We start from the raw sequence: 25,597 nt of genomic DNA, 5'->3' as shown, positions 1-25,597 counted from the left end.
ATAGGTGTCCACCACCAATTGGGAATTAATGGTGGCCTTGAAATCACCACAAAGACATAATTTTCCCAAGGGTTTCCTGACAATAAAGAGGGGCGAGGCCCACTCACTAGAAGAAATGGGAAGAACGATTACGAGGGCTGTCAGCCAGTCTAGCTCTGCTTTCACCTGAGGGCGGAGAGCCAAGGGGATCTGCCTCGGGCGTAGAAAATGCGGGCGAGCCGACGCCTTCAACGTTAAGTGAGCTCCAAAGTCTGAAACACGCCCCAGGCCCTCCTCAAAGATATCCTTAAAGTCAGAGGTCAAAGATTCCAATGATTGATAGGGAACGTCTTCGCAGACCAACTGTATGGTGTCTCCGATAGAAAAACCGAAAGCTTGAAAGGCACCCAATCCAAAAAGGTTAGTGGAGCTCGCATCACTGACAACAATAAAAGTCAGAGGCCGAGTGACTGATTTGTAAGTAACGTCGGAAGTGAATTAACCCAGTAGGGGAATGAACTGTTTACCATAACCGCGGAGACGCCGGTAAACTGGCGCCAACGGGGGCGACCCAAGGTCGGAATAAGTTTGTGCATTCAACAATGAAACTGCCGCGCCCGTATCTACTTGCAGTTGTAGTCAGCGCGACCGAACTGACGCCTCGATAAAGTGTTTGTGTGCCTGAATGTCAACGTCCATGTCCTCTGTACTTGCTTCCTTCGATTCTTTTGTGGCTGAGCGGCAAACTGTAGCAATGTGTCCCTTTTTATTACATTTGTAACAAACGGCCCAACACTGGGGGCACTCTGACCGATCATGATGTATGTAGCACGACGCACAGCCCAGGACGGTAACAGGGGCCGGTGGTCGGAATTCTGTTTATGCGCCGTGCGGGAGCGGCCTAACGGCCAGATTGTACCGCTTGCAAGTCGTCCACCCTGGACGCAGTGGACGCGGCCACACCATCCTGAACCGCTGCCGCATCGCACCATGCTTCCAACTGTTGACCTGCGGCGTGAGAGACTTCATACGATTGAGCAATGGACAGGACTTCCTCAAGGGAAGGGTCTTCCAACTGCAGGGCCTGTTGCCGGACCTCCCTATCAGGGGCTGAACGAACAATGACGTCTCGCACCATAACGTGGGCATACGACTCTCACGACTGCTCCGTGACAAAATGACACTTGCGACTAAGACCGTGCAGGATAGCGGCTCACGCCCAGTAAGACTGATGGGGCTGTTTCTTGCATTGATAGAACTCGACCCTAGTCGCCACAACATGCATGCAGCAGCGATAATATGAAGACAGCAATGAACACAATGCGTCAAAAGACAAGGACAAGGGTTCCTGCAACGGTGTTACCTGCCGCAAAACGTGATACAGTGAAAGACAAGAAAAGAGCATGACACACCTCCGCATTGGCAACATGAAACGCCTGGAAATGCTCCCGAAGGCAATGTTCATATGCGTCCCAATCCTCCACCGTCTCGTCATACGGGCGAAAGGAAGGAGGGAACGGCGCTGGAGCAGACTGCGTGGAGAGCAACGCTGGAAGCACTTGTTTCATGGTTGCCATGAGCTCCATCTGCTGCTCAACCAAAACCCGCTCTAAATCCTCCATGTAGCGGATAAGCTGTGAAACCAGAACAACGACGCAGCACGCGAAAGAACGACCCTACTCGTCGCCAATTGTGTGGTAACACGATTCACGTTTCCCATCGCAGTTCACATAGTGTATACCAGGAACTGTTTGCTAGGCATGCCTGATGTGAACTGACTGGGCATGGCCCGTGCTGCCTGAGTTGTTGTTGTTCCACCGGCAGAGGGCATGGCTGAATTCTCGTGTGCCCTCTGGTGGACGGGACTTTACTTGCGGCAACTACCGTCCGTGACGCGCCGTGCCGATGTGTGCCTCCCACGATCTTTCTGGTGGCTACTGCAGAAAATATGCAAAGTATATTATTATCTTGATTCGTTTGTTTCTGGGACTAGCAATTATATAAAGAGAGAAAGTAGTTGAACTTAATGATTTGAGTAGCTTGTAACATGTGTCTTCCAGATCACATTTACATCAATATATACACCCAAAAATTTGGGGTATTGCACCTTGTCTACTGACTCTTGTCCATGTCCTATATAAATTGTTGGTATGACTACTTCTTGTACTGAACTGAATACTGTGTGTTTTCTCAAATTTTATGAAGAGACCACCTTCAGAGAATCACTAAATAATTATTAATGATCTCTTCTATTTCTTTCTCTCTCATAGGATTGATTAGAACACTTGTATCATCTGCAAAACAGTACCTATTCTGCATGATGAATGTTAAACGGAAGGTCATTCACATACTGTATATAGGCAGTAGGTGTGGACCCAAAATTGAACCATATTGGACTTCTTTTGTGATAACTCACCAGTCATCAAAATTTTCTCTCCTTTCAACATTGTTTGAATTATTCAGCACCAATTTTTGCAGTCTGTTTGTCATATCTGATTCAAACCAGTCATGTATAAAGCTAACAATTCCATAACACTTAAGTTTTTCTAGAAGAGTAACATAATCTATGCAATCAAACACCTTGGAAAGATCATAAAAGTATTTAAGGCTTGTAGTATCTGGTGAGTGAATGTATCAATTATTGTGCTAAGTAAATCATTTCCACTTAAATGCAAGACTACTCTTGAGTACACCGCTTTTTCAGATGTTTGAATGGTATTCCTGCCATTTGAATGTACAGACATATTTATTTCATATTATAGTCATAATTTTGGCCTTAATCCATTATCGAATACAACAATATTGGGTACAATTAGACTTTGTTAAGTGAAGTTATGATCAAGATGTATTGAACTGGGTGTCACAGTGTGTAAGTAAGTCTAAAATCACCAAAACATATGGAAGGCAGTGTAATATGATTGTAATATACTGACTGTGAGTCAGGGTGCGATTTGTGCTTTTACCAGTGGGGGGGGGGGGGGGGGGGGGGGAGGGGAGGGGGGGATGTCTTAGGGGGTTAGTAGAATTATACATGTTACTAGCTTGGACTGTGGCGTTACGCATGGTTAAACAACTATTTATAAATAGATGTTAATGCCGAAACTCACTATTCATGCATATGCACTATCAGAAAAGCCATCCCTTGTTATATCTTTAAAAGTACATTATAGGTAAAGCTTATTTACAAAATCATCTACATACAGGTATACGAGGGGAATTCAAAAAGTAGAGGCACATTTGTGAAAAGCTGTACTTTTTCTGATGATAGAAAACTGAAAAATATTAATAGCATTAATAGTAAGACTTATTAAAAGCTTTCAGTGTTCGGCTCCACAAATTTAAATTGTATTTAAAGTTTTACTCGAGTGTGTGGGAAATAAACATCCCAGGTTGGGATGCATAAACTAAAACCAGAGGAGGGGATGGTCTGATGCAGAGGGGGGGAAATCCCCCCCATCCCCCCCCCCCCCCTGCAAATCGCACACTCCTGTGAGTATCAGTGATGATGCACTACCACAATTGAGCTGACAACGCTGTTTGCTGTGATGACAATACTCTTTGCTGTGGAAAAAAAAGCATCTAGTTTCTTTGCAATTGTTGGAGATAAGGAATGCTTATCAGACATTGTGTTTTCTCGAGCTCAGATACGTTTTGCATGTAGATGTAATTTGAAGTGCAGGGGTCAACTTGTAATCGCAATTATAAAATAAAATAAAAAAATTTCTATTATGAAAAAGAAGGTAAATATTGTCTACAATTTTTTATTCAATATTGGATCCCCAGACCTTCATAAAAGCTATTAGTGTATTTAGTGATAAAGTGCGTAGTGATTTCTTCACAGATTAACAATACTGGGTGAATCTGGTACTATCATGGTTGGAATGATGTGCAATATTTTGCAATCAGCTTGTGTATTCAGAACCTTCCCTAAGCAACCAGTTTGTTAGTAGAAGATACCACACTGCCACTGTTGTTCAACCTTCACATTCTGAAAGTGTTTTGAGAAAAATATTGTGGCAACTGTGAGTACTTTAGCTGCCAAGAGAGATGGAGTCTTCATCGCGAGTTGTAGCAGTTTTCTGCGACTTTACCCTCTGAGAACCGGAGAAACGGAAACCTACAACTGCCAACTCGTCCTGTACCTAACCTGTTCTCTCCTTACGGCAGCCATGGAGAAAAAATAATCATCTACTGTCAATTTTTTTTTCTTTCACAGATTTTTATCTTAGACAGGTAAAAATTTTTTAGAATGAATGTGTCTATACAGAAAAGTCAGAGGAGAGTTTAAATACAGTACCTGTCTTATCTATGTCAAAGTCAAAGATCAAGCAAGTTAATTAATTAATTTTTTTTCTTTATGATGTAGCAGTTCATTAAAGAGTGGCAGACCACAGCAGCTAACAAAAACATTTCCCAGCCCTAAAACAACTGAGCCACAGAATGAACAGCAATACAGTAGTTACAGTTTGGTCCACTGCACATGTAACTACTGTATTGATGTTTATTTTGTGGCTGAATAGTTTTATGACTGGAAAACATGTTTGCTAGCTGTTTTCCATACATTTTGGTGATTTTGTACTTGTCTACATGCTGGGACACCCAGTTCAATACATGTTGCCAATGACCTCTCTTAACAAAGTCTAATTATACCCAATATTGTTGTACTCGATAATGTGTTAAGGCTGAAATCATGATAGTAAAATGAAATAAAGAAATTTGTACATTCTAGTTGCAGATATATCATTCAAACAATTCTACATGACTGCAGCTCAAAACCATGAAACAATTAAAAACTGTTTCAAATATTTCAGGAAAAGATGTTACTAAGAAACTGAACCATCATTATTTAAACCTTCCTTGCCACCTTTCATATAAGAAGGTTTAACACTTACTTTAATCTGTCTGAAAAAAATTCCGTATGCCAGTGATGCATTACATATATCACTAAAGGCATTGCTTATTAAGTTAAAACAACTTTTCAACAGATTGTTTGAAAGCCTATGAACTTCTGGTTTTTATAATTTTTATAACTCTAATCAAATTAAATCAGGCGATGCTGAGGGAATTAGATTAGGAAATGAGACACTTAAAGAAGTAGATGAGTCTTGCTATTTGGGGAGCAAAATAACTGATTATGGTCAAAGTAGAGAGGATATAAAATGTAAACTGGCAATGGCAAGGAAAGTGTTTCTGAAGAAGAGAAGTTTGTTAGCATTGAGTACAGATTTAAGTGTCAGGAAGTCTTTCCTGAAAGTATTTGTATAGAATGTACCCACGTGTGGAAGTGAAATGTGGAAAATAAACAGTTTAGACAAGAAGAGAATAGTGGCTTTCAAAATGTGGTGCTACAGAAGAATGCTGAAGATTAGATGGGTAGATCACATAACTAATGAGGAGGTACTGAACAGAATTGGGGAGAAGAGGAAATTGTAGCACAACTTGACTACAAGAAGTGATCGGTTGGTAGGACACATTCTGAGGCATGAGGGGATCATCAATTTAGTATTGGAGGGAAGTGTGGAGGGTAAAAATTGTAGAGGGAGACCAACGCATGAATACACTAAATAGATTCAGAAGGATGTAGGCTGCAATAGTTACTTGGAGATGAAGAAGACTGCACAGGATAGAGTAGTGTGGAGGACTGCATCAAACCAGTCTCTGGACTGAAGACCACAACAACATAACTTTATAAAATTCAATGAAGGATGTTGGTGATATTTCTATTGTTAAAGTTTTGTGGAAAGGTATTTTTAATATATTCTTGTAATTTTTCAAATGAATCATTTAATCTTATTTTCACTGCTGTGTTTACAAAGAGACTGTTAAAAGTGCTCACAACTTCTGTATTACCAGTTTGTAACATTGTCATTTAGTATAATTGTAGCAGTACTTCGTACATTGACTATATTATTAAAAAGGGTAGATTGCTATTCACCACATAGCAGAGATGCTGAGTTGCAGATAGGCATAACAAAATGACTGTCAAACAAGTAAGCTTTTGGCCAAAAAGGTCTTCTTTGCAATTAGACAACCTATGCACACATTCTCATGCAAACACTCCTCACAGATACAGGACAGAAGGCCTTGCGGCCAGACTGAGACAGTCTGGCCTCAGCAGCCAGAGAGTGTGGTCATCTGTGTATGAGTTGTGTTCGTGTCAGTATGTGTGTAGGTGTGATTCTGTGGGTATAAGTTGTCTAATTCTGATGGACACCGTCTTGACTGAAAGCTTATTTGTTTTACAGACTTTTTGTTGTATCTATCTGCGAGTCAGCATCTTTGCTATATGGTGACTAGCAATCTAGCCTTTTCATAATATTGTCGTTATTCCATCCTGGATTTTCCTTTGTACATTGGTGGTTGTCTTGTTTCTCATCTCACAATGTCTCATGTTCTTTTAATTTTTATACCTGCATTATTTGTTTGTGTCAGAATGTACAAATTTCTGGACATTTTAATGATTTCCCGTAGAATGTTATTCAATTTTTTGTAGAATCGAAGTCTTCAGTTCTTCCAGAGTTTAGTCCATGAGGTCATATAGTGTTTTCTCAGTAGATAAGCTTTTATATAAGCCAAACTGAACTGCTGTTGAAAGTGGCTTAGTAGTCTATTTTAAGCCACCTTCTCAACATTTCTGAGAATATGGAAAAGTACATGTTACTACCACATACTTCAGTCTTTCAAGGGACACTCTGACTCATCAACTAGTAGTAAAAAATTTCTGTTTAAGTAAGTCTTGTTGATCGATTTTTTATGGTCCATTTTCATCCTAGTGTTTTCAGTTAAGAATTCATAGAATTTGTTGGCAATTATTTAAATTTACTATGATCTGCATCACTACCATTGTAATTGGGAGTTGCATAATAGCTTAATTTGTTTCATGCCTAATAATGCATCAGAATGGCTTTGCTTTGAACTTGGAATTTTGGACTTTGTCTGTATAGTGCACTTCTTTTGTCATACTGATGACATAGTGAACGAGTTTTACAATACTGTTTGTAGTGCCCCTTTAAGTCATGATTAGAGCTAGTCTTCTACATGAAATAAAGCTCTCTCTTCCTAGGACAAGATACTTTGATCCCAGATATTAGCCTCCCTTTCTCCCAGCCTTCATTGTAATTCACCCTGCCCTGATGGAAAGGAAAACTGGATTCATAGTGCTGTAAACCTTGTCATTACTATTTTGTCTCTGAATAGCGTAACTAATTCAGTATTTATTGTTGCATGAACATGTATTCTTCCCTTATTAGCTAAATCTGATTGATGGGAATGCTTGAAGGCTGCCATTTGATTCTCATGTTCAAATGAACCATTTATTATGATTCTCAGATCAATTTCATGGAAGAGAACTCAATTTAGAAGTACATTATCAATCATTGTCACACCATGTCCTGTTGTTGCTGGGATGTTGCTAAGGCGAAAAAACCCTAGATTGACATCAGTAACTGTAAGTGCACTCAATCATAACTGTCTGAGATTAAATTAATATTGAAATTTTTATGTAACGTTGCTTCCTACTTGTTTTACTAAATCTTGTTAGTACCCTCTCTAATTGCTCAGTGAAGTTTAAAACATTTGCTATTGTGGTTTGTACACTGTCAGAAGTATGATAATGGATGTTTCCAAGCATGTTACTGAAGTAGAGCACTCAGAAAGCTGTGCAATGAAGTACTCTTTTACATTTGTGGCCAGCAACTATATCACATGTTTTGTATACTGGTAGACTATGTGATCAAAAGTATCTGGAACCCCAAAACATATGTTTTTTCATATTAGGTGGATTGTGCTGCCACATACTGCCAGGTGTTCCATATCAGAGACCTCAGTAGTCATTAGACATAATGAGAGAGCAGAATGGGGCACTCCGCGGTACTCGTGGACTTCGAACGTGGTCAGGTGATTGGGTTTCATTGTCTCATATGTCTATACATGATATTTCTACACTCCTAAACATCCCTAGGTCCACTGTTTCCAAAGAGATACTGAAGTGGAAATGTGAAGGGACACATAGAGCACAAAATCATGCAGATCAACTTCATCTGTTGACTGACAGAGACCACCAACGGTTGAAGAGGGTTGCAATGTGTAATAAGCAGACATCTATCCAGACCATCACACAGGAATTCCAAACTGCATCAGGATCCTCTGCAAGTACTATTACATTTAGACAGGAGGTAAGAAAACTTGGATTTCATGGTGGAGCGGCTGTTCATAAGCTACACATCATGCCGGTAAATGCCAAACGACACCTCACTTGGTGTAAGGAGCATAAACAGTGGAAAAACATTGTGTGGAGTGACAAATCATGGTACAGAGTGTGGTGTCCGATGGCAAGGTGTGGGTATGGCGAATTCCCAGTAAATGTCATCTGCCAGCGTATGTAGTGCCAACAGTAAAATTCGGAGGCAGTGGTGTTATGGTGTGGTCATGTTTTTCATGGAGGGGGCTTGCACCCTTGTTCTTTTGCATGGCACTATCACAGCACAGGCCTACATTGATGTTTTAAAAACCTTCTTGCTTCCCACTGTTGACGAGCAATCCGGGTATGATGAATGCATCTTTCAACATGATCAAGCACCTGTTCATAATGCTGGGCCTGTGTCAGAGTGGTTGCATGACAATAACATCCCTTAATGGACTGGCCTGCACAGAGTCTTTACTTGAATACTTTGGGATGCCGACTTCATGCAGGCCTTGCTGACCAACATCGATACCTCTCCTCAGTGCAGCACTCCGTGAGGGGTAGACTGCCATTTCCCAAAAAACCTTCCAGCACCTGATTGAACATGTGCTTATGAGAGTGGAAGCTGTTATCAAGGCTAAGGGTGGTCCGACACCATATTGAATTCCAGCATTATCGATGGAGGGTGCCACGAACTTGTAAGTCATTTCCAGCCAGATGTCTGGATACTTTTGATCACCACAGTGTATATAATCACTCCCCACTTCCTTACATTATGTCTACAATAGTATAACAATAACTATATGTTCAGTTTCTCTTGCTTGCATATGATGTAGGAATATCTTCAGATTTTTCAAATATCTACAATGATATGATAAGCTCATCCTTCTTATTTAAGAAACTCTTATATTATGACAGAAATATCCAAATATATTATAACTGTCACTATTTGTGCCACCATTTTTGTTTCTTCACTGATTTTTTCAACATGTTATTATTAATCAGTTGCTTTGTCTTCCAGAAACCTTTACATTAAAAAAGTCATGTTGCAACAATTGGAAATCATGAGTATGGGATAGGCAATGCTCTGGTTTCAGTGAATACTTCTTGCAATCAGTAGTGCAAGTAGGACTAATCTCACAAGAAGGTTAAACAAGTGTAAAGAACTATGAATGCCTCTCATAGCTATAAACATTTTCAGAAATGTTCAAAACATTCTCAGTGATAAAACAGTTTCAATGTTCAAAACTATTATCAGCTGAACATCCTATATCCATACTTTCTTTTAACCACTAGGAATATTTTGTGAATTTGGTAAAACTTTCGACTATTTGAACAGTTACATATTGACACAAAGGTTAAAATGTTGACATGAGTAGTCAACACAGTAGGTTCATGGTTTTTAAAACCAATATTACCTGCCCAGGAAGTACATAACAATAGGCACTCTGAATCTGAAGGAATAAAGCATATCTTACCACAGAATTCTACCTTTCTCTTTTTATTAATGCCAATGTACTTTCCTGACTAGCCACTAATACCACCATGAGACACAGATTTTTTTTTTTTTCATTTTATGAAAATTTGTGGATGAAAACACTACTTTCTTACTCAAAGGAATAGCTAATGAAATATTTATTATTATTAAAAATGAAACATTCGATTAGAAAAAGAGGGTGGTGTTCAGTTTTTGACAATAGAAATACATCTCAGAATTTGAACTGAAAAATTCACAACAAGCTGAGCAATATTTGCTGCACACATGACTGCAGCTATAAAAGATTCAAAAATGAAAATAAAATTAGTTTACTCTTGATAATAAAACTCACAACTGTTTGTGCAAGTGGTCACTTATTTAGAGTGAATATGGACAATTAATTATATTTGTTGTACTCTGAATTGTTTTCTGTGATTGCATTTGCTACTTGTTGAGAGACTACTCTCACAGTCTGTGCACCAGCGTAGCATGACGTTGGGCTAAGCATGGTTTTCACAGTAAGGATTCATGATAGGCTGATGCCTTGGTGAGCATCACCTGCAACCCACAGACAATGGAAACATAGGAAAAGTTCACATGGGATCTCAGGCATGGGCAGCTGAGGACCAGAACTGAGTCACACCGCTCTCTTTACTGCTACCTCCTGATCCAAAGACACATCCTTTTCCTACTCTCTTATGATTCAGTCAAAACTTTGGTCATAATGGCCCCCTCCAGATGTATGGCATCTTTCCCCGAGCCCCCATGCGACATACATATCCCTAAGGGACAATAAATGGCACCAAGTTCATATTAGAAATCTATATTCCCTGGATTCACACTGTTCACCTATCCTTGATCCATTCTGCACATGTTTCAGAATCAATTTTTGGGAAATAGAGACATTTGATATAATTTTTAGGCTCCACATTATGTCAGGATGATTACATTTGATTCTTTTCTGTCATTTATCACTTCTTCCAACTTTGGCAACATCTTTTGATGTGATAAACAGCAGTTGCACTTGGTTTGAATATGTTATTGAACTGTAGGACCCCGTATAACAGACTGGGAGGGCTAACCACTTACAGTAGAACCATGCCTAATGAAGCACTGTGGTGTTCAACCTGTCAGTGGATGTCAACTGTACTTTACTTACTTAAGTTTTTCCTAGAATATTCTGGAGAAATTCCTTAAAGAATCTGTTATTTTTACAATTGTTTCACAATACATTTATAGCTTTATGTACTTTATTGTTCCCAAATATTTATTTTCTCTCAAGGTGAAGTATAAAGCATGATTAGTACAAAAGGCAATCTTTACAGAGGCTTTAGAGTTTAACATTAGGCCACAAAGGAGTCATATTTATGAGTACACATCTGTTCAACAACTTGTCAGGACATATTAATAGTCCTGTGAGTAACACAAAGGCGTAAAAGTGAACTAAGAAATTTTGCTCAATCTGTTCTTTCTGCTCCATTCAAAAGTATTTGCAGAGTGATTTATTTAAACATTATGTGACAGTATTGATATGAGTCATAAAATTTTCATCCTTGATTTATTTCCACATCCCACAGACGCTTTCACTGGAATCTGGCATTTTAAACTATGGAATCTGGCTTTACAACATATACTGCGCTCTCATGTTCCACTTACGTTAAACTGAAATTTTTTTCATTGTCCATTTCTTTTCTTCAGCCTTTGTGCTCTTTTTAATCACATTCTGCATTATAATTCATGTATTTATTCATTATTATCCATTTTGCCACTTGTGTAATACTGTAAGCGTTTCCAGCTTGACAAGGAAAACATTTTTGTTCAAATGGCTTTTTAAACCAGTCATATTTTGTTCTAATGTGTAACTGTAATACTGTGCTGTCATAAAATTCTTTGTTATGGCTGTTTTATTGCCAATGTAAATTCATCCAAAGTTGGTGAATATTTATAAGGGATCTGTGTTATGTCCTGCTGTGGGTGATGATCACTGCAAATGAATGGATGTACACAGATAGCCAAAAAACAATAGAACTTGATTAACACAACACATCAAGTTCGAAGTTTCAAGAACATACCTTCACTGAGGAGTCAAGCAGTATATTGCTCCCTCCTACGTATATCTCGTGAAGAGACCACGAGGATAAAATCAGATAGATTAGAGCCCACACAGAGGCATACCGACAATCTTTCTTTCCACGAACAATACGAGACTGGAATAGAAGGGAGAACCAATAGAAGTACACAAAGTACCCTCCGCCACACGCCGTCAGGTGGCTTGTGGAGTATGGATGTAGATGTAGATGTAGATCAAGCAAGTTCAACATAGAACACCTTCAGAATAACCCAACTAAAAGATCATCCAGATCAGATATCTGAATGACACAACACACAGAAGCAGTTTCCAAGAAGATATGGGCTGTTTTGTTTATGATAGCCATGGTCACTGTGTTAAGTAGTCCTAATAAGGTATCATTGATGTCACATGTAGCTGATGCCAAGTGGCTCGGCACGTCGGACACAGTGTACAAGTCTATAGGCTCCAACTGGTGGCCAACGGATGTGATTGGTGTAAAGCATGGAATGTACTATGTGCTTTCCAAATGGAACTACTTTGAGGGGCCATGTAGCAGTTGGCATTAAGCTCAGAGAACTGTGAACTGCGAACTCCTGATGTTGAGTGCCTGGAGAGCATCCTATAAAGCTGTCTGGTGAAAGAATACTGAGAAAGCGTTGTGCTGGTATGCAACTCAAGGAGGCGAGATAATGCTGACATACAGCGGTCATGGTGTCACAAGGTGGTACCATACTGGCTATTGAATGTGTAATCTCTGCAGTTGTACAAAGGGAATTCAAAAAGTTTTGCACAGTCGGCTCTAATTTTTTTTTTATTTTTTGCAGGAGGATAATGAAATTTTTTGTGAACATACGTGTAAAATTTAGCTATAAGTTGGTGCATAAAAGTATTTTATTTTATTTACAGGTGAGCCATAATTGACCATGAAGTAGATGTCAGGTTGCACCAAAAGATGGAGTTTCTCTTCATCAAGACCAGCGATGACACTGCCACATCAATTCACAGGAAGCTGCTCCCTGTTTATGGGGAGGACACAGTGGATCACAGCAGTATCCAGCAGTGTTTGCAGAGGTTTAAAGAAGGTGATTTCTCTCTACAGGACAATCCACAATGCGGTAGACCATTGATGGCAGTGAGTGATGTGAATAAGGAGACCATTGATCAAATCATCCAAAATAACAGATATGTGATGACATGACAGCTTGCTGAAATGACTCTTTTGTCATTGGGTAATGTGGTGTCACTGCTACAGTCACTAGGGTACAAAAAAATCTGTGCACATTGGGTGCCTAAATTACTGACAAGAGAAATGAAAACAATGAGGAAGAATGTGTGCGAGGCTCTCATGAAGACCTTCACAGAAGAGTGGAAACTGTTTTGACGGCGTCATTACCCAGGATGAAACATGGTTGTTTTTGTCCAAACCTGAGAGCAAAATCCAATCCATGGAGTGGCATCATCTGGGTTCCACTTGGAAGAGGAAACCAAGACTTTCACGAACAGCAGGCCGAAAGGTGATGGCCTACTTCTTCTGGGATCAGTGTGGTATCATTTTCATTGACTTTTTGGAACCTGGCTCCACAATTAAACGGGACCATTACTATTTGTCTTTGGACAAGCTGCGATGTGTCATCAAGACCCAAAGACCACAGCTTCAGGGTCAGCTCATCAGACTACACCATGACCATACCAAACACCATACAGCCGTAATGATGCAGTAGAAAATCAGGAAAATGGGTTGGAAAATTTTTCCTCATCCTCCCTACAGTCCGGACTTGGCTCCATCTGATTTTTACCTCTTTGGTCGTCTGAAGGCCCACCTGCGCTGTAAAACATTTGATAGGGCCAAGCGATGGTGTAAAAGTCAATCCCCAGAATTTTACCAAAGTGTATTTACAGCATGGAAAGAACGTTGGGCCAGATGCATCACAGGTGATGGAGGCTACATTGAGTAGGCTCAATGTATAGCTAAATTTACGTGTATGTTCACAGAAAATTTCATTCTCCTCTTGCAAAAAATAAAAAAATTAGAGATGACTTTGCAAAACTTTTTGAATGCCCTTTGTATTACTTGCATACTGGAAGAATGGTAACCTATGGTACACTGCTGACTGGTAGCTGGACCATAGGTGCCAGCTGAGGTTACAGCATCCCTCTTTTGTACAGAGTAGGCAGCAGAGCGACCTTGCTGTGTGGCTGTGATGTAGATGGCAGTCAAGGATACTGCAGTCTGCTCTTTCATTTTAAATTGTTAGGAAATAGGCAGCTGAATTCAGAAATGTTTTATTTCTGTTGAATATGATACATGTGGAAGTGAATATGGTACATGTGAAAGACATCTAAAACTATAACAGAAGATGAAAACATGAAGAAACACTGTAAAGTGCTTTGAGGAACTCAGTGATTAAAGTGTATAAAACTGCTGGTGCCCATTGTATGCCAGAATGGATAAAATGGAACTATTTAACTATGAGATTCTTTTTTTTCTGAGATGGGTGCCACAGTTGTTAAGTCGTGGCAAAACCCAAATGGAATAACAAGTTTCTAAGTGATGTTTGGACCACTTTAAGAAGAATCCCAAACCCAAGGAGACAGGGAGAGGAGAGAGGGTGTGTGGGGAGCTGTGGAGCCTGGACTGGTGCAAAGCACTCAAGACAACATCCAAAGGTTTCATTTGATGGATTTATCATTTTTTAAAATGTTAATTTAAGAGAGATTAGTTAAATTTCTAGAATTCCAAATTATGGTAGGAATAATACCATCTTTTTTGTTTGAAAGTAGTGAGAGGTGGCACTACTTTGGCTCAGCTTTGGAGGAGAGGCTTCCATTGTTTGCGAGTAATTTTCCCTTCCATTTTATTGAGCTTACTAGTATACCAAGGAACAAAGAAAGGCAGAGGAGCAGTCACTATTTTGAGTCTTGTTGATTTCCTTTGTGCATTTTTTAACATACTATTGTAAAGTTGATTACCAATTATATCTCCACTGTTGAGGTAATCAGATTCTCCAGGAATGTTCCACTACTGATGTAATGAAACTCCCCGTTACAGCCATACTAGCTAAATGCAACACTTGCTGGAGCACTGTTTAGCTTTGCAGAATACCACATGTATTTCAGCTTTTGCTTTGCTGCCCTCAGTTTCAGTTGCTGTGTCATTCGCTAGGGACTAGACACTAACTTTGGTGCCACTAACAGCCTTTACATATGGCCAGAATTTCTTTGGGTTATGTGAAATATGACTTGACAATATTCTGCTACAGTAGTCCTTGAAGGCATCACACATTGCTCTCTTGACAACCAAATGTGTTTCATTCAGCATCTCTCTAACTACTGCATTACTCTTTATTTTACACCTATTATGCAGTAGTCTCTGTTTCTTTAGAATATCCACAATCGCTGATTACAAAACAGATTTTTCATTGTTCATCTCGACTGCATTAATCTTTTTTGTTTTAAACGACCTGTATCGGTTCATCATGAACCGCCCTCTGCATTATGCTCCTGTGATCACTTTCACAGTGACTTTATTCTCTTCATTACGAGCTTGTTGGCATTGTGCTGATGGTATCCAAGATTATGTTAAGCCATTTTATAGTGCAAGAGTGATATGTTAACGGCATGATGAAGTTAGATGAGCTATAAACTAAAATTACATTTATTTAACATGGAAGGTAACACATCTTCCAGGAACAAATATTCAGGCTCAATATGAGTCTCATCTCACAAACTTCAGACTTCAGTCTGCTGAATCAGGAAACAACAATCATTTTTCATGGTGGCAAATTGGCAGGAGTCAGGAACTAATGTGTTAAATAGTCAAACAAGTAATCAGAAGTAGCTAAAAAATTGGAATTAATTACCAGTTTCAGTGTTTTTACTGGTACTTAATCATTACAGCATGCCAAGATGGTTCAACCGGAAGTTATTACTTCCATTCATGCATATGCATGACTGTATTTACTTTTACTTAAGACTCTCTTGATGTATCACTATATGTTGTTTTAAAAATTATAAGACTTTGTTTTTGTGTGTTCTGTATTACAGAATTGGTAATCAATGACTTTCCTATTTTAAAAGTGATTTTCCAGCATGAATGAGGTACTTAAAATCTGAAAAGGAATGGTGACATTGCTAAGAAAGGGCAATCTGCATTTGATATCATGGTTTTTGTCTTTCAAATGCTGCTAAAATAATGCACATTATGAAGGTAGTGGCAGTAAAAAGATTCCAACTCAGCTTGAAACAGAAGTTCACACTTCACAGGAAAATTAAGAGGATGAAAATTTCATGCTGCCAGAATGGAAAAAGCAGCAAATGATTCTTGTTACAATCACAATATTATTTCATCTGATTAGTATGAAATAGACACCATCTCTTTAGAACATGAATTCTGTGGATGTACTATATGGAAGAAATAATGTGTTGGAAATTTCAGTTTTGATATTTGTTCATTAGAGAAATTGAATCTTAAAACTGCTGAAATTAAAGAAACAGTTCAAATGATGCTGTTCCTCTCATTCTCCAGATTCCTGTTGATGCTTTGGCCACATTTTTCTCTATTTCATATCTGTACCTTGAGAATAGCTTTTGTGTAGTGACAAAAATAAAACACTCTTCTATTTTCTTTGTTGGTTGTTCAGTAAACTGGAGAGCACTGTCTGGTGAAGTGTGCAGGGAGTACAAGGTGGCAGGACAAATCTGCCAGGGGCAGTGTTGGGAGGCTGTGGGGGAGGGGAGGGGGGGGGGGGGAGTGAGAAAGGAGAGGAGCAGAGGGGAAAAAAGACTGGTGGATGTATTGGTAAAGAGCAGCGCACAACCATAGTGAGACGATTTGATTTTGGAGGATATGATAGAACAGAGGGAATGGAAGCTGTTGGGTGGAGGGTGGGGGAACGGTATGTTATGGTATGTTGAGGCTGGGATGATTTCAGGAGCAGAGAATGTGTTGTAAGGATAACACCCATCTGCAAAGTTCAGGAAAGGTGGTGTTGGGAGAGAGAATCCAGATGGCCTGGGTCATGAAGCAACCATTGAAGGCAAGCATGCTATAGTTGCATATTGTGCCACAAGGTGGGAGATGGTAGTTAACCTTACTACACTTTCTCCTTTCCTGAAATTATCCCAGCCTCCACATATGAATATCTACTGTCCACACACCCTGCACTCAGCAGTTTCTGGCCCTTCTGTCTTATCACCTCCTCCCAGTTCATATCACCTCATCCTCATTGTGCACAGCTCTCTGGCAACACCACATCATTTGTTTCCCTTCTCTGCTCCTCTTCTTTTCCACTCTCCATTCCCTACTCCCCTTTTCCCCACAGCCTCTAGAAGCTGCACCTCGCAGATATTTCCCGCCACCTTGTAGTCCCTGCATACTCCGCTAGAGAGTGCTCTCTTCTCCCTTTACCCATACTCCACTATCCCTCCACCTTTCTTGCTCCATTCCAGATTGTTGATTTCATTCAGTGTGCAACAGTTGCAGTCTGTCCACAGCAGCCAGAGATAGCAGTCATATGCATGTGATGTGTGTCTCCTAGTGTGAATGTGTGCATGATGTGTATATGCTTGTGTGTGTGTGTGTGTGTGTGTGTGTGTGTGTGTGTGTGTGTGTTTTCCTTTAGTTTCTGAAGAAAGCTCCAGTCTTTTCATTATGTGTGTCTGCAGCTCAGTGTGTCATCTTTGCAGTGAGTGGCAATCTATCCTTTTCATAATTATTGGTATTCCAACTTGGACTTTCCATTCAGTGAAATTAGTTTATCACTGAGGGGTGACAACTATTTTAAAGATTGTACAAAAAATATTAACTTTATTGTGGACCAGCCACTGTGATCTCTTCTTATAAGATAATCTGGACAAAGAAAGAGCCTCAAAGACTGTACACAGTTGACTGTAAGTGTACTACTCATTTCCTTTTGTGCAGATCATGTAAGTCATACAATTTTGAAAGAATAGGAAACAGCCAAATACTACTCAGTTACTCTTTATGCAACTGCTGACTCACCATGTATTGACCAGGCTGTTTTTATTTTATTTTTCTTGAGTCTAGTGACTGAAGACAATTAGAAATAGCAGCATACAGTTTAAAAATGATTGGCTGCATTTGTTGATTGTCCAAATATATAAGTAAATAAAATGTGGTTTAACTAATAGCAAATCCATTATTCTCAAAAAGAAAAAGTTCCACTTAGTGACTGTAGCGTCCAGGAGTATGATGGCAGCAGTGTCATGAGTGGGGAGTAGAAAGTACAAGATTAGATCATTCTTACAAATCCATTAGCCCCATTCTCATCTTCATGTATGTTACAACCTGCATCTGTGCAGTGTTCAAATTACTGAATGTTGTTCTCGAGCTGCTGCTTTTTTTGGAATGTTTGAAAATTAATTTAATTTGTTTAGTTTTGCAATGAAGTACTTCCAAAGCAGTTGGATGCTCTGTTCAAAGCACATCACAGATTTGTTGATCTGCAAAAGTTGAATGTGTCAAAGCTTTTGAAAATAACCTTCCTGGAATTAAAGAAGTTTGAAATAATGTACACCAGTACTTAACAGCTGAAATTTGTAATAGTATAAAGAGGATTGTAGACTATCTGAATACTTTTGAATGTATACCAATGTCATCAGTATGGTAAAAAACTACCGAGCGAGGTGGCGCAGTGGTTAGCACACTGGACTTGCATTCGGGAGGACGACGGTTCAATCCCGTCTCCAGCCATCCTGATTTAGGTTTTCCGTGATTTCCCTAAATCGTTTCAGGCAAATGCCGGGATGGTTCCTTTGAAAGGGCACGGCCAATTTCCTTCCCAACCCTTCCCTAACCCGAGCTTGCACTCCGTCTCTAATGACCTCATTGTCGATGGGACGTTAAACACTAACCACCACCACCACCACCACCGGTAAAAAGCTCTCACTGCCATAAATTAAAGAAGCCTCTCTCTACAGGCAGGAGAAGTTATGTTGGCTATTGCAGTGTTAAACATTAACACCCACTAAATTTAAAAGCATTCTGAAGAAGGTAGGTAGATATTTTGCAGTAATGTAATTTGGACATAGTTTCAACCTTCCCAGAAGGATGCTCCATTAAAAATCACTTAGTACACAAGGCAGTGAAGTGTGATAATCATTGTTTTACAGTGGTAGCTGGTGGGGCACAGATAAAAAGTCAATAAACTTTCTAATGGCATTGTTCCGTATTGTTTGTCATATAACCTTTGTTTATGTCATACTGCTTGGAAAATACTAGAAAATTGTAAACATGGTAATTATAAATTTATAATTATAGGTCTAATCCAAGAAATTTAAATTAACGGGTATTCTCAGCAAATAGTCTACTTCATTCATTTGAAAATCACTGTAAGAACCACATAACTCCAGAAAGCAGAACGCTACTGAGAGATGGCCCAGATTGCTGTTTGCAGCAATTCTTATTAACAGATGGCAGTAGCAGGAGGGAAGGAATGCAGTAAGGCATGCGATAGTAGGATTGTACTACTGGTAGATGCATGAAATAATGAAAGTGGAAATTGTGAGATAGGCCCACCCGAAGTACAAGGCACAGAGGGGGTATGAGAACTGACAGACAATGTAAGCTTGAAGAAGAAACTTTCCCTCAGCACAAGACTGAAAATGCACAGTTTTGTCACAGTATCATTTTGTCCAAATAGCACATAAACAAATGATTAATACCGAACATGCGTCACTTGGATTATGTCTCAACAGGTGCACTTTGTTCATAGAGCTGCTGCCTGCACAGCTAGCTCATGTTAAACAGTGGTGATTTTGCTGATACTTCGCTACAGTATTGTAGGATCTCAGGCATTGACCACCAGGTCTTGAAACAAATGATATGCTGTTTTACTAAAGGCTTTCTATTTTTGCCAATTTATGTCAACTAAGGTGCAAAGTGAAACTTTAGTCTAGACTGCTTCAAAATATTTGACAGAATATAAGTGACATGGGAAACATATTTCGCATATAACATACAATTCATCTCACTTTATTTTGGTGTCAGAAAAGTGTTAAATGAAAGCTCTCTTTATCTTGCAAAGAGGAAAATAACAATAATGCACAAATACTACATAGTTGCCTGCAGTAACTGAATGGAAAAAAATATGCAAGAAACAATCTATATTATAAAAGAAAAAAATCATTAATGTAATGCACTTGGTAACAGTAAGATTGAAGGATTTAAAGTACAAATTGTTGGTGTATCCAAACTGTTCACCAAATTTTGCATGCTTTAATTTTCACCTGTTCGCACCTCTAAAGAATTTTACGGCTGTAATATGCTTTGAGTCCAATGAAGAAATTGTGACAGCTAATAGGATATTTTGCAGATCTTCCCAGTCACATCTGGGGGATGGAATTCTTGGGGAAAAGTTATCCAAACTATACTGACATAAAAGTGAACTATGTAAAGAAAAAGTAAGTGGTCTTTAGACTGGAAAAATACAGACTTTCACTGCAAAGCCTAGAAAATTCTGTGTCTGTAACAAGTGAATTATTTAATTTTTGAAACTCAAGAAGTTAAGTAACACATGTAACATCACTCCAGCCGACAATCCTTGAACTTGTGTGCTAACTGATTAAGTACAAAGGAAGAGCTACTGGAAAACATTCTGTCATGGTAATTATAGTAGGAAAATTCTGGAAGAATGTAAATTATTTAGGAAGTGCCATCCTGGGAATCACTTTTTGCTTGTCTTGAATGTTAGTCAATTATCTTAACCATATGCCACCTTGTTCAGTACTGGACGTTTAGGAAAGTACATACTGTATTGTTTATTTTTAAGTCTCTGCTGGTATATAAGAGCACCACTTAAATAATTTGACAATTCAGAGGCTTCCTTTAGCAGGATACTGATTAGCTGGCTATTTTTAAAGGAGTTCTGTGCAAACTGGGGGAGTGGCCATGCAAGTAAAAAACGGTATTCCATTTGAGTCCATAGACGTATCACAGCACTGCACTGAACGGATTTGAATATTGTGCAGGGGCAGTTTAATTTCGTGAAGCTTAACTTCTAAATGTTGTTGTTTATAGGTCCCATAACTCTGGCTTCAGAGTATTTCTGCTCAAGCTCGAGAGGATTCTTGATTCACTTTATAGGGAGTATCAGAAATTAGTTATATATATGATTGTGCAAGAAAAAGGATGTTGATAGATCTCCTAAATTCATATGATCTGATGCAGACTGTATTTTTTCCAACTATGGCACAGGGTAACAGTAGCACAGCCCTAGACAATATTTTTATTCATTCTTCATTACCAGGCGGGCACTCTATTAGTGAAAAGGTGAATGGCCTTTCAGACCATGATGCGCAAATTTTAACACTAAAAGGCTTTCAAACTCAAACAAATGTCACATATAATTACAAACTATGTAGGACAGCTAATGCAACAGCAATAGAGAGTTTTTCAAACCTCACCAATGAACAATAGTGGCAGGATGTTTATAGTGCCGTTATCATAGATGACAAACATAATGCTTTCCTTAACACATTTCTCATGCTCTTTGAGACTTGCTTTCCATTAGAACATTCTACATGGGTACTAGCAGTACAAGGCAGCCTGGGTGGCATAAGGATATCATGTAGAACAAAGTGGGAATTATATCAAAATGTTGAAGTAGTCGCAATCAAGCTACAGTAGTCATTACAAAGAGAATTGTAAGGTGCTTAAAATCAAACAATGGAAAATCCAGGATGGAATGTAACAATATTATGAGAAGGAAAGTTGCTACTCACCATATAGCGGAAATAATGAGTCACATATAGGCACAACAAAAAGATTTTCACACTTAAAGATTTCGGCCAATGGTTTTTGTCAACAATAGATTCACATACGCACAAACACACACACACGCAAACGCAACTCACACACATGACTGCAGTCTCAGGCAACTGGAACACTGCTCTGTGGTTTAAGTTGCCTGAGACTGAAGTCATGTGTGTGCATATGTGTGTCTATTATTGGCAAAGGCCATTGGCCGGAAGCTATAAAAGTGAAAATCTTTTTGTTGTGCCTATCTGCGACTTGGCATCTCCTCCACTATAAAGTTCTTAAAAATGTTATTAGTAAGGCAAAGAGTATGTGGAAGGCAAATAGAATAACTAATTTACAGGATAAAATTAAAACCATATAGTCAATTGTGAAGAAAGTGTTTGGTCATCAGCACAAGGTCAATGATATAAAGTCAGTTCATAGTAAAAATATTTATATTACTGATAAATCAGATACATGTACAGTATTTAACAATCATTTTCTGAACATTGCTGGTGAATTAAGTAAAAATTAAGTTTCTACAGGGAGTCATAAAACTCTCTTGGCAAATGCCATTTGAGATTGATGCCTGAAATACTCCTTTGTGATACAGACAAGGAGTAGGTTGAGTCAATAATTAAACCACTGAAGACTAAGGACTCTCATGGATATGGTGGAGTGCATAGCAGAATATTAAAGTACTGTGCTGCACATGTTAGCCCTGTGCTTGGCCATATCTGTAATTTTTCCTTTAGGAATAGTGAGTTTCCTGAACGATTAAAGTACTCAGTAGTAAAGCTGCTTTATAAAAAGGGAGAAAGGGATAATGTAGATAATCTTATACCTATTTCTATGCCATCAGTGTTTGCTAAAGTTATTGAAAAAGCTGTGTATGTGAGAATAATTGATCATTTTAAATCACGTAGTTTACTGTTAAATGTACAGTTCAGCTTTAGAAGTCATTTAACAACTGTTAATGCTATTATTCTCTTTTCTCTGTGAGGTACTGGATGGGTTAAACAAAAGATTTTGAATGCTATGCATATTTTTTGATTTAACTAAAGTGTTTGGTTGTGTTGATCACAAAATATTGCTCCAGAAGTGGGGCTATTATGGAATATGGGGAGTAGCCCACAATTGGTTCACCTCTTACTTTAAGGATACAAGGTGTTTATAAGTGGTGGAAAAATTGATTTTTTTTATGGCTTTATTAAATTCTGTAGTCTTTCCTGATTACATTGATATATGCATTATAGGGTTTCCAATGAAAAATGACCTATACACACCAAATTTTAAAGTTATGCTCATGTATGCCACCACACCCCTTTTATTTCTGTTACAGAAACCAGTATTATTCTGAAAAGAACTGTGAACTTCCTGTTTCCAGCAATTATCCGTATGATACATTATATATGTTGGTAACAGTGCAGGTTTCTAGTGTCTGTAAATGATTATCTTTGCTAGTATTTACTTTTGTTTTGCTGAAGCAGTTTGTTCACCTTTTGTTTGTTGCCCAAGTGCTACATATATTTGTGGAATTACATATCCTTTAGTGTGCAATAAATACAAACTATGCCACACATCAAGAAATTCAATAAAAGGAAATTCTGTGGTAATCAGTTCACAACCAAAGCAAGCCACACTGTTGAAAGTAACCTACATATCACTTCTTCAGGGAAGAAACTCCCACATGGCACACCTTCTGGTGATTCAAATTTTTGTGTTAACAATGATGCTGTTTGTAGTGGATTTGTTGTTGTTGATGTGGGCATCTTATCTTCTTTGATAAAGAAAGTGGCAAAATGTAAGCAATGTGATGGTGTAGGCTGTCTGGAAATAACTGAACAACAAAGTAGCAGGAAGGGGTTTGCGTCAAAATTAGTTGTTCTGTGTAGATCCCACAACAAATCTACCTCGAAAATTACTTCGAACATTGTGCATAATTCATATGATGTGAATTTGAAGTTAGCGTATGCAATGCATGCAAAGGAAAAAAAAGGCTGCTCAAACGTTCTGTGGTTTAATGAACCTTCCTCCTCCTCCCAGTAGGTTCAGCAAGTACATAAAAATACTTAACGTTAGATATACAAAGTATCTAGGCGATGAGGACACTAAAGCTTTCAATAAAATTAATGAGGTCAATGTTCATGGTGATACCTTGGTAACAAAACTAGAGTGTTGTGGACATGTGCAAAAGAGGATGGGTGCTAGATTGAGGAAGCTACGAAGAGAAATGAAAGGAAAGTTGCTATATGATGGAAAATCTCTGTCTGGCCGAGGCAGATGGGCAGAAACTGAAATAAACCTTCTTCAGAGTTATTATGGACTGGCCATTGGATGAACTGCTCCTCTGAATGATGTTACAGCAATGAGAAAAACTGTATGGGCCACCTACTTTCATAAGTTGTCCCCAGATGACCACCCTGTGCACGGACTTTGCCCTAAAGGAGCAGATTATCGGTGGAAAAAAAAAAAAAAAAAAAAAAAAAAATAGAAGTGGTCAAATATACCATCATAAGCATTCTCTTCCTGAAACTGTTATGAATGAAATAAAAGCAATTTTTAGAGATCTGAGTGACCCTGTTTTGCTTAGTAAATGTCTTCATGGGGGCACTCAGAATACAAATGAAAGTTTCAACCATTGCATATGGGAAAGATTACCCAAGAATATTTTTGTAGGACTAAATACATTAAAAGTTGGTGTACTAGATGCAGTGATATGTTTTAATGATGGGGTGATAGGAAGGCTGGAAGTCCTGAGAAATTTAGGCATGAAATGTGGCTCTAATATGGAAGATCAATTGCTTGTGCGTGACAGACAATGGTTGCTTGAAGCTGAAAGATTCGCTCTTCAAGTTACCAAAGAAGCAAAGAAGCAAAACAGGGTCACTCAGATCTCTAAAAATTGCTTTTATTTCATTCATAACAGTTTCAGGAAGAGAATGCTTATGATGGTATATTTGACCACTTCTTTTTTTTTTTTTTTTTTTTTTTTTTTCACCGATAATCTGCTCCTTTAGGGCAAAGTCCGTGCACAGGGTGGTCATCTGGGGACAACTTATGAAAGTAGGTGGCCCATACAGTTTTTCTCATTGCTGTAACATCATTCAGAGGAGCAGTTCATCCAATGGCCAGTCCATAATAACTCTGAAGAAGGTTTATTTCAGTTTCTGCCCATCTGCCTCGGCCAGACAGAGATTTTCCATCAAAAGCTTGTAGATGAAGAAATGCTGCAGGATGAAGACTATGCTTCAAGAATGTTCTGGTGCACAGTTTAATTGGACACATAACTTCATTCTCAATTTCCTGCAATTGTATTTTTCAGAATTCAGGTACAAATATTTCCTAAAGTTTATAAAGCATTGCTCTAATTGTCTTCTGTAACTTGAAATAGTCTATACTTAAGCAGTAGACCTAAGCTTTACTGCGAATCAACTAAATTATAGAAAAAATAAATTTTTTATTAGGAAAGAAATTATAAAAATTAAAATATAATGCGTAATATTTTCTTATTCTTGTAATATACATAATAGGTGGAATTAAATAGATATGGTACGTCTTCCATCATGATATGCATATCTGGTAAAAATTTGGTCTTCTTCAAATGTATGATATTGGATTAAATGGTACCTCAATTTGAGGAAGCTTTTTGGGAAAAAATACATCAATTTCTTTGTAATTTTTTTAGTAACCCTAAGCAGGTTCAAAAGTATTCAAAATACTTCTGATTTGTTTCGAAAGTGTGCTGCATACCTGATATCAAAAAAAATCTGTAAAACATAAACATTATAAACAGTGCCTGAAAGAAATAGGTGTTGATTTTTACATAATATTGAGCTGGAAAAGTACCCTGTATCCTTAACAATCACAGCAAAAGGTCATTATTCACAGTGTTGAGAATGGCTGTGATGGGGTCTGAGTGGGGTATGGTCAATTGGGGGGAGTTGGGTCCACTCCTGTCCCTTATTTATATAAATGATATAATCGCTCTAGTGTTACAGGTAACTCTAAAATATTTCTGTTTGCTGATGACACTAGCTTGGTAGTAAAGGATGTTGTGTGCAACATTGTCTCAGTTTCAAATAGTGCATTTTATGATATGAGTTCAAGGCTTGCAGAAAATAAACCAAC

Source organism: Schistocerca nitens, chromosome 1, assembly GCF_023898315.1.
Source record: "Schistocerca nitens isolate TAMUIC-IGC-003100 chromosome 1, iqSchNite1.1, whole genome shotgun sequence".
Taxonomy (NCBI): domain Eukaryota; kingdom Metazoa; phylum Arthropoda; class Insecta; order Orthoptera; family Acrididae; genus Schistocerca; species Schistocerca nitens.
This window is presented reverse-complemented; position numbering follows the sequence as displayed.